The 16358-nt window shown below is 37.5% G+C and overlaps 1 protein-coding gene and 1 pseudogene across 7 annotated transcripts in view; both read right to left on the bottom strand.

Annotated features, from left to right (window-relative positions):
- Positions 1-16358, bottom strand: part of FER (FER tyrosine kinase) — a 505234-nt gene that overhangs the window by 42890 nt on the left and 445986 nt on the right. The window lies entirely within an intron of this gene.
- The window catches only part of LOC104651883 (Y-box-binding protein 1 pseudogene), a 28135-nt pseudogene continuing 16649 nt past the window's right edge, over positions 4873-16358 (bottom strand).

A 16358-nucleotide genomic window follows, 5' to 3' on the forward strand; every position in this document is an offset into this window, starting at 1 on the left:
CAAGTCCCCAGTATTCAAATGCCACTTAAATTGTGAAACTAAATATGTATCAGAGAAGTTCTGGGCAGGTAAACTAAAATCCATAATTGTAGAAATAATGAAAATTCCATAAAAATGGAAAGTCACTAAGGAAAATAAATCAATTAGTTTTTGGAAGCATATTCTCACAATGGAAAATCTATCAAACTTAACAGCACTGGAGCACAGAGGCAGACTCATTAGGGAACAGTTTGAAATGCTCGATACCAGAAAAAAGAATATCAGAACTAATCACCGGTGATCAAATACAACCACTAGCAATGTGTATTCCAGCAGAAAATTCCAACAAGAAGATAAATGGTTTATAAAAATTACAGTCCAGGCACGACAGATCAAAGGGAGTAGAAGTTAGAACAGTGGAAATTTTACAGCCTTCCCCTACTACTGATCACAGCAGTGAATTGCTTTTTTTTTTTTTTTTTTTTGGTGACCAAATTTCGCTCTGTCACCCAGGCTGGAGTGCAGTGGCGCGATCTCGGCTCACTGCAACCTCTGTCCTTTGGGTTTGAGCAATTCTCCTACTTCAGCCTCCCAAGTAGCTGGGATTACAGATGCCCATCACCACATCCAGCTAATTTTTGCATTTTTAGTGGAGAAGGGGTTTCACCACACATGCCAGGCTGATCCCAAACTCCTAACCTCAAGAGATCCACCCACCTTGGCCTCCCAAAGTGAGTAAATTGCATTTTAAAGTGTTTTCATTGAAACAGTCACTAAGAAAATCTGTGTAACACTGAACTGCCAGCAGACTGAAAAATACAAGTGTCTCTCAGAAGGTAATAAAGATCTGATTCAGTTTAATTGTGTATATATTTTTGACTGATTGAAAAATAGTAAGTCTACAGTTCTGATTGACTTGTGAAGAGATTAAGGGGCCATACCAAGCTTCATCATGATGCAACAAGCATGAAATCCACATAGCTTAGCAGTTTTCAAGAAATACTATGATATTCCTGGGTCAAACGGCCTGAGAGAAATAACTGGCTGAATCTCAGTTTAGCATAATTTACTTACCAAGTGTGTTCTACCCTCCTCTTTTCCATTAACTCTTTCCATTAGCATCTGAGCATTAAAAAAATCTTACCTTGGAGCCCCTTCCAGATATCACCCCATTCTCTTTCCATTACTTCACCTCCTTTCTTGGCCCTCCATAATATTAATATGATTTTGCCCCTCAGTTTATTGAAACTGCTCTAGCTTCACTGTGGCTACATGCTATGCATACTCAGGGCCTTATTTTTCTTGACATTCCAGTAGCACTTTACTCACCACTGCTTCTTTGAAACTATTTCTTTAGCTTCTAAGACACTAGACCACCTGTGACTACCCGTTTTTGGTCTCTTCTGCCCATAAATTCCTGAAACGCTGATCTTCCCCCAGGTTTGGTCCCAGGTGCTCTTTTCTTTTCAGTCAATAGGGTCTCTGTAGATCATCTATTTCTGTGGCTCTTACTGTCATCGATATACTCATAACTCCCAGAGATCTAGACCTAGATTTCTGCCCTAAATCCCTCCTTTGTTCTTGGCTCTACTAGATGCCTCCAGATAGACAGCTCTAGTTGGCTATCCCACAGCTACCTGAAATTTACCATAATCCAAATCTGCTTGCTTTATCAGCCAATGGTACCACTATTTACTAATTTGCTCAAGTCATCTTCCTGAGTGTTGTGCTTGGTGTTTCACTCTATTTCTACTCTGACATTCTATTAATGAAAACCCTGTCCACCTTATGAACTTAAGGTCTTTCAAATCTGTCAACTACAGTCTAATTACACTGCAATTCCCTCAGTCCTGTCCACCATCACCTCTTACTTCCTGGCTTGTCTCTGGTATTAGCTTCTTTTAAGCATTGTCTACACTGCAGAAAAGTGTTATTTCTATAATGAAAATGTTATCATTTCTTACCTTAGTAAATACAGATTACTGTTTTAAAAAGTCTAAATCCCTTAATACAGCTTATAAGGATTTTCATGATTTGGCTCTAGTTTATTTTTCTATTCTTATTTTTTTTTAAACCTTTCTCCCATTTGCCACTTGTTACAAATCCACTTAACTGTATTATCAATTAGAACCCCCTTCCTTATTTAGTCCTCAGAGACATCATGAGAAACTTTGCCAAAAACCTTGGTGAAACTCTGATATAACCACACTGTTTCCATAATCTATTAGTATATAGGCTCTCTCAGGAAAGGAAGAGAAAGAAGTGTTTTTGAGTTCATGCTGGCTTCAGTTCACCATCACTTTCCCTTCTATGGTCTCACAATCTATTTTATGATCCATTTCAGAATTGTGTAAGAGAGTATCATCAAGCCCCCTGACATAAAGAGTCTATGTTTTCACTCCTGTGAAAATCAAGACAATATCTGCAAACGCTAGTGTTGTAGTTCCCTTTCTATTCTCCATGAGTGTTGAGATCACTATCAACAGTTTAGTGATCTCACCAGCAGGTTTTCTTTCACTTTGGGCCACAATTCATCTTAAACAGGAAACTCACTTCAAGCAGTTACACTTTCCTCATCACTCTTGAATTACAAGGACCTCTATGCAATTTCTGTTCTCTTCTGGTTTGCGTTGTCTCTTGTTAAAATGATCACATCTTTTCTAAGTATTGGCTCTATTCTTCCTAGTTTGAACACTAACCCCCAAAATGTTCATCTCACTTTTTAACTTGGTCACTCTTCATATTTTTCTATGACCTCAGCTCATTAAAAATTTGTAAACCTGCCTATTCTCACAGAAAGTTTCTCACTAGATAGGATTCTAGGCAGTAACGTATCAGTTACTTAAGAGACATCAATATCTGGTTCTTCATTCCTGAGCATATGGAAGATAATTCCTAGCTTCCTAAGAGCTAGGTGGGTCATGTGAGAAAAAAAATGTGAATGTGTAACATATTACTTTTGAACTAGGGAGTAAAAAGCTCCCATACAACTGTTTAGTGATCCTCTTACCATGGCAAATGTAGAGTACATATTGAGATGTTAAGAGTTACGAGATGAACCCACACTAGTTTCTCAGAGTTTCTGCTTGAGATGGAGATGCTCTGCAGTTATGGGACCCATAACAGATATTCCATGAGCAAGAAATACTGTTTTATACATCAAGCCTTTGAAATGTATTTATTTGTTAAAGCATATATCTAACTTTTCTTAGCCAATAAGGATCTTTCACCATTATTTCAACATTTCAGTTTTGAAGGGTCCCTATTCCGAAGGAGTCATTTTTTCATTTTAGGGTTTTAAGATGATATGGTAGGCTGAATAACACTTCTGGTAATTTGTTACAGCCACAGCAGGAAAGTAATATAGATGTCAGATCATACTTTTCCTTTCTCTGAACATTTTGAAAGTGGCTAAGGTATAAGTAAACTATGTCTGAAACTAGATCCTCTTTCCTTCCATCTTATTCTGAATGTTAATGGTCAAGGGCTATAGGATGTGAGTTTTTTCTTCCTGTGTTCTTTAACCCACTCACTCATTCTTCCATGTTCATCTTATGGGCATGGATTTTGTTTCCCTTTTACTTCCTATAAAAATTTCTTTCCTACTTCCAGTTCTGAATTATTTATACTATCTTTCCTAATAAATTGGAACACAGAAATCAATTCATTAAGGCTTCTATCTTTTACATGATAAAGATCAGCTTGCATTTAATATTCCTAAAGCTGGTGACACACTTCAGCAAGGAAGATAAACATAGTCTAGTCTCTGAAGGTTTCTTCCCTGTTCCTTCAGTTATCATATTTCTGTAAAGGTTCATAACTGTTATAGTTATCCCTGACACTTATGAGAAGCAGCATAATGACAAAACATCTTTTACACTTGTTTTCTGGTTCGAATTAGGAGACTTATCAGAACTGAACTCCTATGAAGTGCAGACCCGTTCTTTGAGCAGCATGTGTTTTTTGCGTTAGGTATGCATATTAACTATACTCCTGGTAGTTTCTACAAACCTAGAGATCCTTAACCAAATATAAGACAATGATTTGAGAAAGATCACTGAGAAGAATATGATAGTTCACTGCTCCCTGCCACTTGATTCTTTGTGTTTCCAGGCAAACAGTCTATAATATTCTGGAGCCAGTCCCTCTATTTTTGAGATGAGAAAACAGAGGCTCTGATAACTGAAGTGACTTTCCCAACATGACAGACAGCATATTGCTAATGGTTAAACACAAGGACTCTGGAGCCTGGGTTCAAATTCAGAGTCTGCCACTTATTACTACCTATATCATTGGGTCTCATTTTCCTTATCTGTAAAATGGGGATAATGACATTACTTGCCTCACAGTGAGGATTAAATGAGTAAAATTTAGAATAGATCCTGGCAAACAGTAAACAACATGTAAATGTTTATGACTATTGTGTTATGCAGTGAATAAAAGATAAAAGTTAGTATTAAGAAATGATTCTGGTGCTCGCTCTTTCTACTGCCCCACCCCTGATCTTTCAGTCAAATATGATATACTGGAATTGTCAGCACACTTTATTACTGAGAATATAACCATAAGTCAAATCTTTTTTTCCCTAGCTTTAAAATGATTTTTTTTTGCTGTTGTAAAATAAGGCATTTTTAAAATAAAAAAAGCAGTCACATAAAAGCACAAAGAAAAACAATCATATCAAATCCTATACTTGAAATATCTCCATATGTATATGTACAACAAGATGTAACTATATCGATGGATAATGTTATTGATCATAATACTGCTTTTTTTTTTTTTTTTGAGACGGAGTTTCGCTCTTGTTACCCAGGCTGGAGTGCAATGGCGCAATCTCGGCTCACCGCAACCTCCGCCTCCTGGGTTCAGGCAATTCTCCTGCCTCAGCCTCCTGAGTAGCTGGGATTACAGGCACGTGCCACCATGCCCAGCTAAATTTTGTATTTTTAGTAGAGACGGGGTTTCACCAGGTTGACCAGGATGGTCTCGATCTGTCGACCTCGTGATCCACCCGCCTCGGCCTCCCAAAGTGCTGGGATTACAGGCTTGAAGAATACTGCTTTTTAATAAAAACTCAAATGAGTGTCTGAATTGATTTTTTTTTTTAACCATAAAATTCTGGTTTAGTAGTTTGCTTGAAAAACAATACCACCACAGTATAATGAAATTTTCTCCACTTTATGAAATCATAAAAAGGGCTTCATGTTCGTCTTAATTTTGAGTCTGTGACTAATGAATAGATTTTCCTAATTCTAAAAAATAAATCACTTGAGTTTAGCTGTATACACATACCATATTATAGGTATGGTATCTTCTTCCATACTATTTTGATACGCTCTAGTTCTAATCTATGTTTTGCTCATCCACTGTTTATTTTTAAAAGACAACATGAATGTTCTTAGAGCTCACTATTATAAAATATCTTCAAAATGTCTTGTTCTTAAGGGCTTATTTTACAATGAAAATTTTATTAAAATGGTGGTGATAGGATAGGTAGTGCATAAAGCTACAGGTTCCACATTTCCTTCCTCAACACAGTTTGAAAAATCCCCTGAAGGGGCTTTGCTTTCCTGGGCATGATAGCTAAACTGAAAATGTGGCCATAAATACAATAAAGGCAAGCATATACAAATAAATTTCACCATGAAGTTATTCTACAAATACTTGGAATTCAGTATGTATCTGATTATATTTGTTTTATATATTGTATACCCACACATATAAATGAGAGACGTATGTTAACCTTTTTTTTTTTTTCCTGACAGCAATCGTAATTCGATACTTTTCCAGAGGGCTGCACGAGTCCTAACCCTGACATTTATATTTATTAATGATTTATACCCTGCCTAATTCTAATGGGTTTATGGTGTTGGCAATACCTCTAGCCGTATGTTGTCTTTTTGAAAATTAAAACTGGTCTCCCTCTGGGTAGGAAAATGGATTGCAGGCTACATTTATTTCCCATGTACCCCCTAATAAAGGGCACAATTTAGATAAATATATGATGAGTCTGGTAGATTAAAACAAAGATTTGAGGTTTTTAAAAAATCTAGACCATCTTAGAAGAGGAGCTAGCTGATGATACAGCAGATTTTATAACATTCAGGAACTGACTTTGATTTTACATTTTGGCAGCTATGGCAGAAAGAGAAATCTGTACGGTTACATAGCCTTGTTTCCTCAAGTTCATATAAATGTACAAAATGGTCTGTAAATTTTTATAGGCAAATTTTTCCTGGCATTAAACTCAAATGGAGATACTATTTACCTCCTGGAATAAAATATCTTGACTATCTACAGCTTTGGTTGCCCAAAAGTCTCAGAAATGCTGTGCAAACTGACAATTCTTGCACTGATACTTCCTAAGAACAGGAGGCTCCACAATAAACCACAACTGTATGAAGATGCATCTTTATGGAGCTAAAAGTAATTTAGTCATTTGCTTTCTGATTTTGCAAGTTATGAGACAAAGTTTGGAAAACCTTTTAGAATGTATGTAAATATGCCCATTGGACTGTTTCTAAAACATGAGAAAGAGGAAATGCATTTTGAGTAGGTGTTGGGCTGCTGTCAGATTATGCTTTGACCACAGCTCTTGTCATGTATTTTCCAGATCATTGTAGCCGTCGCTGTAATGGCAACAATCTGTTTCTGAAAGTTTCTTTGCTGGAACAATCTCTCTGGAGTCAAGTTCTCCAGTAATTTCTACTACAGCAAATGCCCTAATTTATCAATGAAGGAAAATAGCAAATGCAAAACAGAAATCACGTACCCTGGTCATGTTCTCCAACTTTGCATATTTTTTTCATCTTTTACCTTAGGTAAATGTATGTCTGTAACTTTTGTACCAGTTTATACATTTAGAAATCTCTGCACTTTCCTTTCTTGAGTTTCTTGTTTTATGGTCTTTGGAGTGAAAATTTAATATACTGTATAGAAAGCAGAAAACCTGATTTTTCATTTGAATTTAGTAGTCTTGCCACCAATTCGTCTCAATTTAACCTTATGATTCCAGTTCTTGTGTCTCAAAGTAATGTGTGGAAAAATATTACCTCTAATACTCAACAATGGGTAAAACAAATATAGAAACAAATGATTTTTTTAACAAATCTGAAACCTCCATCAAAAAAGTATAGCAGAGCAGGAAGGCATCATTCAGTGAATTACAACAATTTTCTGTTCAGCAAGACCATTTTAGACTATTTTTCCACTTTCAAAGGGAAAAGAAACGAGCAAAAGATACAGATTGTTCAAAATACTTGGTCTATAATTCATTATTTTAGAGCCCATTACTTATTTCTAATAAAATAGAAATTTCATAAAATGCAACTTTGATCACCTTAACATTAGTCATAATTAAATTATAATGTATCATTTTGATGGCTCACAGTTGTGTATAATAAATTTGCAAAGGGCTCTAGTCCAAGGTCAAACATTTAAAATGTCACGAATAAGTGACAGATTGTTTTGACGATAATACAGCAAAGACACATGAAACTTCATTTTCAACAATGTCTCAGTAAATTTCTATGCAAGGAGAGTATTAATCACAGGGGAGAAACATAAACAACTATCACTTTAAAGATATGCTGTCTCTTGAAACCACAAAAGAGGTAACTTACTGTTCTATTTCCTCTCTTAAGAACTAGCCAGCCCAATGCCATGCTATTCTATGGCTGTGTTTAGTGATCACCTAGTTTTAGTTAAGTTACTATTTTGTATTCCAGAGAAGTGTCCGAAAAGTCTACTGAGGGAGAAACATAACTATGTAAACAATCATAATTAGTGCAGCAAGTGCTATGAGAGGGCAACAAAGGGGGCAACTCACCAACATTTGTTAGAGAAATGGGCTTGCTAAGGAAAATGAGGTCTAATTGGAACCTAAAGGAAGTAACAAGGTGAGATGGGTATAGGATGCTCCAGAGGAAGTGAACGTATGTTTAAAGGTGATGGAGCAAGAGAGGTATACTGGGAAAGGTGGATTCAAAGGAAGGAAGGCATGACTTACAGGAAATGAGGAGCTAGCTCATCAGGTGCTCAGTTTAAGGAAGTGGTACACTTACGGCACAGAACAGGTTTCATGGAAGGCAAATTTTCCATGAATAGGGGTGGCAGCTGGGGGCAGAGGGAATATTTTGGGGATGAAACTGTTTCACCTCAGACCATCAGGCAGTACGCAAGGAGTACGCAACCTCGCATGCGCAGTTCACAATAGGATTCACTCTCCTTTGAGACTCTAATGCCTTGCTGATCTGACAGGAGGCGGAGCTCAGGTAGTATTGCTTGCTAGCCCTACCCTCACCTCCTGCTGCGCAACCGCTTTCCAAACAGGCCACGAACCCATATTGGCATAAAGTAAGTATTTTTCACTTTTGAGTTCTGTGAAGTAATGGAACTTTTTCAATTCATGTTTGCTACTGTTCTTGGAAACTTTATTCTCAGCCACATAGTTTTGTTGTGTTCCTATTCATAAGTGTGTTTTCATATTCTCCTAAAGCTAATTACTTACATTACTCCTGTTTTTTTTTTTTTCATTTAAGACGTTTATTAACAGGTGCTTGCAGTTTGTTGACTTTTTTGAAAAAATCAAGTTGTAAACTTTTATTACAAATCAAAAATGAAGTTCTTAAAAATCTCAACTTGACCAGATATGAAACAATTTAAAAACCTTTAAAAGCATATTGAGAAAAACCAGGGCTTCTTAAAAAAACACGTTTGTTATTACCAAAAAGAGACATCTTTAGGTAAAAATAATAAAAACCCCATGCTGCATAGATAATGCAGATAGTTCCATTTATCTGGTCAACGGGCAAAAGCAAGCACTTAAGGTCTTCAGCTCCAATCTTTTGTTCATTTCTTATTGCTGGAATTTCTTACTTCTTGTTGGATGACTAAACCGGATGACGGTAGAGACGGTAAGCCGGCATTTACTCAGCCCGGCCCTGCTCAGCCCCGGGAGCGGACGAATTCTCAGGTGGTAGATCGGCTGCTTTTGTCTCTTTGCCATCTTGTGGTTTAGGGTTTTCTGGGCGTCTGCGTCGGTGATTGAAGTCGCGGCGGTACCGACGTTGAGGTGACTGCCGACCTTGGGTCTCATCTCCTTGATTGTCTTTATCCTTTTCATTGCCGTCTTCTCTAGGCTGTCTTTGGCGAGGAAGGCCCCTGCGGAATCGTGGTCTATATCCCCGATACACATTCTGCCTCACTGGTCTCCCTTGTTCTCCTGCACCCTGGTCGTCAGCACCCTCCATCACTTCTCCCTGCACAGGAGGGTTGGAATATTGTGGTCGACGCCCACAGGGTCTCCGCATGTAGTCAGGTGGGAACCGTCGCCTGCCGTAGGGCCGGTGTGTTGGGCCTGGCCTTGGGGAGCGCTCTCTGATCCCTCCTTCTTTTCCCCACTCTCACTACTCTGGTAATTATGCTGGTAGTTGCGTGGAGGACCCCTGCGACGTGGATAGCGTCTATAATGGTTAGGTCTGCTGCATATTGACTGCCTTGAACTGGAGCGACCAGGACCTGTAACATTTGCTGCCTCCGCACCCTTTTCTCCTTCAACAACATCAAACTCCACACTGCGAAGGTACTTCCTGGGCTTATTCTTCTTTATGGCAGTCTGGTGTACAAATACATCTTCCTTGGTGTCATTCCTGTTGATGAAACCATATCCGTTCCTTACATTGAACCATTTTACTGTTCCCCAAACCTTCGTTGCGATGACCTTTTAGTCTCCGCCGGCAGGCACCGCCGATGTGAGGCCGCCCGGGCCACCGCTCCCTGCGCCGCTGCCCATAGTGCCGGGCTTGGTGGGGGCGGCGCTGAGGGCGGGGGTTGGGGGGGGCGGCTGCTGGGTCTCGGCCTCGCTGATGGTGGTTGCAGTGATGGTGACTGGGGCCGGCTGCGGCAGCTACGGCTCCTCCCAGGATGTGACGGTGGTAACTAGGCCGGCGGCAGAGGTGGGGCTGCTCAGGGCTCTCTGGGGTCCACTCTCCGCTCCCGCTACCGATCGAACTCACATTACTCCTTTTTAAAGTAATCTTTTAAAACCTTTGTTTACTAGAATTTCCAACACTTCCATTGTGAGGTCATGCCACTGTGAGTTTCTTGATCGACATTAAATTTGTTTCTCTATAGGTGTAGGTATACAAAACTAGATTTGTTTGAGGTCCCTTCAGGATAATATGTTCTCTCCAAGCAGTTCTTTGCAGTTCAAAATAAAGAAATTGAGAGCTCCTCACAAGATAAGATTTACAAATACTCAAATAGTGCAGTTTTCTTTCTTTAGACGGGGGTTGGGGACCCCTGGTCTAACGGATAAGATTGTAGATGCTCAGAGAAGTTTAAGGTGTCTCATGCTCCAAATACTCTTTTATTCTTTTCTCTCCCATCCCTATTACAAATGAACTACTTTTAGTCTTTCATTCTCTGTGGTGAGGGGAAGAATAGAAAAGCCATTTGTCAGAGACCTTTTACATTGAGGAAAGGCCTCAAATTTCGACTTTTAAATCATCATCTTCAAATAAGGTTACACATATGGTCACAGAAAAATTCTCCTAAGATTAGGGAATAAAAAGATGTCACAATGTTAAAATCTGGCTTGGCATTCCTTTTTAATATACCAGAAAAAATGAAAGTGACTTGAGTACTATTTGGACCTTTTAGAGACCCTGATTGAACTAGGTTATGTAACAATTGATAGCAATGGGTAAGACAAATGAAGTTTGGACATATTTTACTCTCTTAAGTAGTATTATAACTTAGGTTAAAATGCAGGTTTCTACAAGATCTTTATTTGATGATCTTTCTAATTCTTAGCATCTCCAAGACCATCTTACACACTCATTGCTACTCTGGTACTTACAACCCCAAGCATCAAAGCCTACTACCAGCTGCTTGCTTGGTGAGAATACATACACACACACACACCAAAGCCCCATTTTGACTGTCTTGGCCAAGAAAAAAAGTATTTTACATAAGGAAATTATCCAAGTAACAGAGGGGTAACCCTTTGAAAAAAAACCTTAAATTTTTTTTTTAGTGAAAAACTTTCTAAAATGTAGCACATACTTTCTTATATTCTTAAATAGAATGAAAATAGTATCCCACTGTCCCACACAACTCAACGAAATCACTATGAATAGAAAGACTAAACTTTGGTGTAAGAGAGTTGATGCATCAGAGAATTTAAGAGCAGGTTTCTTCTCATATGCTACCTTATGCTTTAAGAACCTTGACCCTTTCCTTTACTGTCCTTTCAATCTTTCTTTAAACAAACAAACAAACAAACAAACAAACAAACAACACTTAAATTTCATATGGAACCAAAAAAGAGCTCACATAGTCAAGACAATCCAAAGTGGGGGTTGGGGGGGGGGGAAGCAAAGCTGGAAGCATCATGCTACCTGACTTCTAACTATACTACAAGGCTATAGTAATCAAAACAGTATGGTACTGGTCCCAAAACAGAAATATAGACCAATGGAACAGAACAGAGGCCTCAGAAATAATGCCACTTATCTACAACCATTTGATCTTTGACAAACCTGACAAAAACAAGCAATGGAGAAAGGATTCCTTGTTTAGTAAATGGTGTTGGGAAAACTGGCTAGCCATATGCAGAAAGCTGAAACTGGATCCCTGCCTTAGACCTTATACAAAAATTAACTCCAGATGGTTAAAGATTTAAACATAAAACCTAAAACCATAACAACCCTAGAAGAAATCGTAGGCAATACCCTTCAGGAGATATGTTATGGGCAAAGATTTCATGACTGAACACTAAAAGCAATGGCAACAAAAGCCAAAATGGACAAATGGGATCTAATTAAACTAAACAGCTTCTGCACAGCAAAAGAAATTATCATCAGAGTGAAGAGAACGACAGAATGGAAGAAAATTTTTGCAATCTACCCATCTGACAAAGGGCAGATATCTAGAATCTACAAAAAACTTAAATTTATAAGAAAAAGGCAAACAAAAAAAAAGCAAAAAGAAAAAATTTATAAGAAAAAAGCAAAATTTATAAAAAAAAATTTATAAGAAAAAAACAACCCAGTCAAAAAGTGGGCAAAGGATATGAACAAACATGTGTCAAAAGGAGACATTCTTGCAGCCAACAAATATATGAAAAAAAGTTCATCATCACTGGTCATTAGAGAAATGCAAATCAAAACCACAATGACATACACTCTCACGTCAGTTAGAATGACAATCATCAAAAAGTCAGGAGACAACAGATGCAGGAGAGGCTGTGGAGAAATAAGAATGCTTTTACTCTGTTGGTGGGAGTGTGAATTAGTTCAACTATTGTAGAAGACAGTGTGGCAATTCCTCAAGGAAGCAGAACTAGAAATACCATTTGACACAGCAATCCCATTACTGGGTAAACCCAAAGGATTATAAATCATTCTGTTGTAAAGACACATGCATGCACATGTATGTTCATTGTGGCACTGTTCACAATAGCAAATACTTAGAACCAATCTAAATGCCCATCGATAATAACCTGGATAAAAAAAATATGGCACATATACACCATGGAATATTATGCAGCCATAAAAACGAATGAGTTCATGTCCTTTTCAGGGATATGGATAAAGCTGGAAACCATCATTCTCAGCAAACTGACACAAGAACAGAAAACTAAACACTGTATGTCCTCATTAATAAGTGGGAGTTGAACAATGAGAAAACATGGACACAGGGAGGGGAACATCACACACCAGGGCCTTTCAGGGGGTGAGGGGCTAGGGGAGGGATAGCATTAGGAGAAATACTTAATGTAGATGATGGGGTGATGGATGCAGCAAACCACTATAGCACATGTATATCTATGTAACAAACCTGCATGTTCTACACATGTACCCCAGAACTTAAAGTATAATAATAATAATAAAGCATCTTTGTTTCTTTTCTCCCTGGACTGCACCTTCCCTGACAGCCTTTCTCTAATTGCTGAATAAAATCTATGAGAACCTGAAAACCAAATTTATGAGACTTATGCTTAAAATTAAAAACATACGCCCAAAAATCTCCTATATCTAAACTGTCAGTTTCAATGAAGGGAACTGTCTGGCATTTATTTAGGCTTTAAAGATCTTTCATGGATTAATTATTCACTTCAGTTGGAGTTGCAGGATAATTACATCCCAGGTAAGTAAACTATTAAACAGATTCTAAAACCTATATGCACCTGGTTATGACAGATGTCCCTACTACATACTTAACCATCTATATATATGTACAACATTTTAAAAAACCTATTAAACAAATACTTAATTGAAGAATTATTTGACATGTTTGTGTGCATAAATCATGAGCGAACTCCCATTCACAATTGCTACAAAGAGAATAAAATACCTAAGTATACAACTAACAAAGGACATGAAGGACCTCTTCAAGGAGAACTACAAACCACTGCTCAAGGATTAAAAGAGGACATGAACAGATGGAAAAACATTCCATGCTCATGGTTAGGCAGAATGAATATCATGAAAATGGCCATACTGCCCAAAGTAATTTATAGATTCAATGCTATCCCCATCAAACTACCATTGACCTTCTTCAGAGAACTGGAAAAAAACCACCTTAAACTTCATATGGAACCAAAAAAGAGCCCACATAGTCAAAACAATACTAAGCAAAAAGAACAAAGCTGGAGGCATCACACTACCTGCCTTCTAACTATACTACAAGGCCACAGTAATCAAAACAGCATGGTACTGGTACCAAAACAGAGACACAGAACAATGGAACAGAACAGAGGCCTCAGAAGTAATGCCACACATCTACAACCATCTGATCTTTGACAAACCAGACAAAAACAAGCAATGAGGAAAGGATTCCTTGTTTAATAAATGGTGTTGGGAAAAGTGGCTAGCCATGTGCAGAATGCTGAAACTGAACCCCTTCCTTAAGCTGTATACAAAAATTAACTCCAGATAGATTAAAGATTCAAACATAAGACCTAACACCATAAAAAACCCTAGAAGAAAACGTAGGCAATGCCATTCAGGACATAGGCATAGGCGAGGACTTCATGACTAAAACACCAAAAGCAATGGCAACAAGAGCCAAAATGGACAAATGGGATCTAATTAAACTTAAGAAATTCTGCACAAAAGAAACTAACATTAGATTGAACTGGTAACCCACAGAATAGGAAAAAAATTTTGCAATCTACCCATCTGACAAACAGCTAATATCCAGAATCTACAAAGGACTAAAACAAACATACAAGAAAAAAACAGACAACCCCATCAAAAGGTGGGCAAAAGATATGAATAGGCACTTTTAAAAAGAAGATATTTATGCTACCAACAAACTTAGGAAAAAATGCTCATCATCATCACTGGTCATTAGAGAAATGCAAATCAAAACCACATTGAGATACCATCTCATGCCAGTTAGAATGATAATCATTAAAAAATCACGAGACAACAGATACTGGGGAGGATGTGGAGAAATAGGAATACTTTTACACTGCTGGTGGGAGTGTAAATTAGTTCAACCACTGTGGAAGACATTGTGGGAATTCCTCAAGGATCTAGAAATAGAAATACCATTTGACCCAGCAATCCCATTAGTGGATATATACCCAAATGATTATAAATTGATCTATTATAATGACAAATGTATATGTATGTTCATTGCAGCACTGTTTACAATAGCAAAGACATGGAACCAACCCAAATGCCCATCCAAGAGACTGGATAAAGAAAATGTGGCACATATACACCATAGAATACTAGTCAGCCATAAAAATGGATGAGTTCATGTCCTTTGTAGGGACATAGATGAATCTGGAAAATATTCTCAGCCAACTGACCCAAGAATAGAAAACCAAACACTGCATGTTACTTATAAGTGGTTGCTGAACAGTGAGAACACATGGACACAGGGAAGGGAACATCACACCCTGGTGTCTGTTAGGGAGTGGATGGCTAGGGGAGGGATAGCAGGCAGTGGGGAGATTGGGGAGGGATAACATTAAGAGAAATACCTAACGTAGGTGACGAGGATGGAGGCAGCAAACCACCATGGCATGTGTATACCTATGTAACAATCCTGCAAGATCTGCACATGTACCCCAGAAATTAAAGTAAAAAAACAAAAAAAAAGTGTTATCATAGGTTCTGACATGTGGCCTGCCTTTTTCAGCTAGAAATAGAGTGTGAACATATTCTCCTACCAACACATTTTCTTACGGCACAGGATTTATAATGGTAGCACTTGTATTCTATTAATGGGCCTACTATTGTTTATAGAACTAATACTTGATTGTTGGATTATTATTTCAGGTTTTAATTTTTTTCCTTTTTTGAAAACTATCATGAATGATGTTGCATGTCTGTAGTCTTTCTGAATGTCTACAGTTTCACAGAATATATTCTTAGACATAAAACAGCTGGGATAAAGTAAAGGCAAACTTGCATGGTTTTAGAAATGTATGTCTAACTTACCACCCAAAGGGGCTGTGGAATTTACACTCCCACCGCTGGCATATCCATGTCTGTTTTCCCACATCCTTATTCACATTGATTCATAGTATTCTTTTAAATCCTTGCCAATTTGCAGCACACAAATCTTATTTTTACTCTGTATTTCTTTAATAACTATTGAATTTTAGCATGTTTTAAAATTTAAAAACATTTAAATTTAACATTTAAAATGTTAAATTTTGGTATATTAACATTTAATTCAATTTGTTTTCAATTTTTTTGAGAAGTTAGTGTAATCACTTTTCTGTTATTTGCCTTTCATCTTCTTTACCCATTTTTCCATTCAGTTGTTTATTTTGCTTATTTATAATCTTTATGAATGGAAGTGGTCACTTACCACATATATTCTGTATTTCCTCAACATTTTGGTCTCAATTTATTCACGTTTTAAAAAATGTTCCCTTATCATACAACTAAATGTTCTGATAGATTTCTAAGGCTCTTCTCCATTATTTTGTTTTCAAATCTCCTCTGGATTTTCTCCCAATCCATCAGCTCTGAGGTAATGACGCATACAACATAGCACAGTCAAGTCTTGCCAATGCCATATTTGCCATATGGAGCAACATATTAACCTCAGTGGTTCATTCTAACTGCATCTGTGGCATATGGATATTTAAACCATTCAAGTCAATGTGTCACTTAGGGAAAGAACTTTGTCTTTTGTGAGGCACACATAATTACATGATATATATGATGTCTTATAGGTATTTCATACATGTTGAATACATGGATAAATGTCACAAAAATCATAATTTAAAATTTTTGCTATACAAGGAAATGTTACTGGATGTAGAAATCAAAAAACAAGCGACCTAAAACAATTATAAAAATAACAGAGGAAATGCAGATAAATATGGCTAGAACCTTGTAAAAGAT

Source organism: Saimiri boliviensis, chromosome 1 (genome assembly GCF_048565385.1).
Source record: "Saimiri boliviensis isolate mSaiBol1 chromosome 1, mSaiBol1.pri, whole genome shotgun sequence".
Taxonomy (NCBI): Eukaryota; Metazoa; Chordata; class Mammalia; order Primates; family Cebidae; genus Saimiri; species Saimiri boliviensis.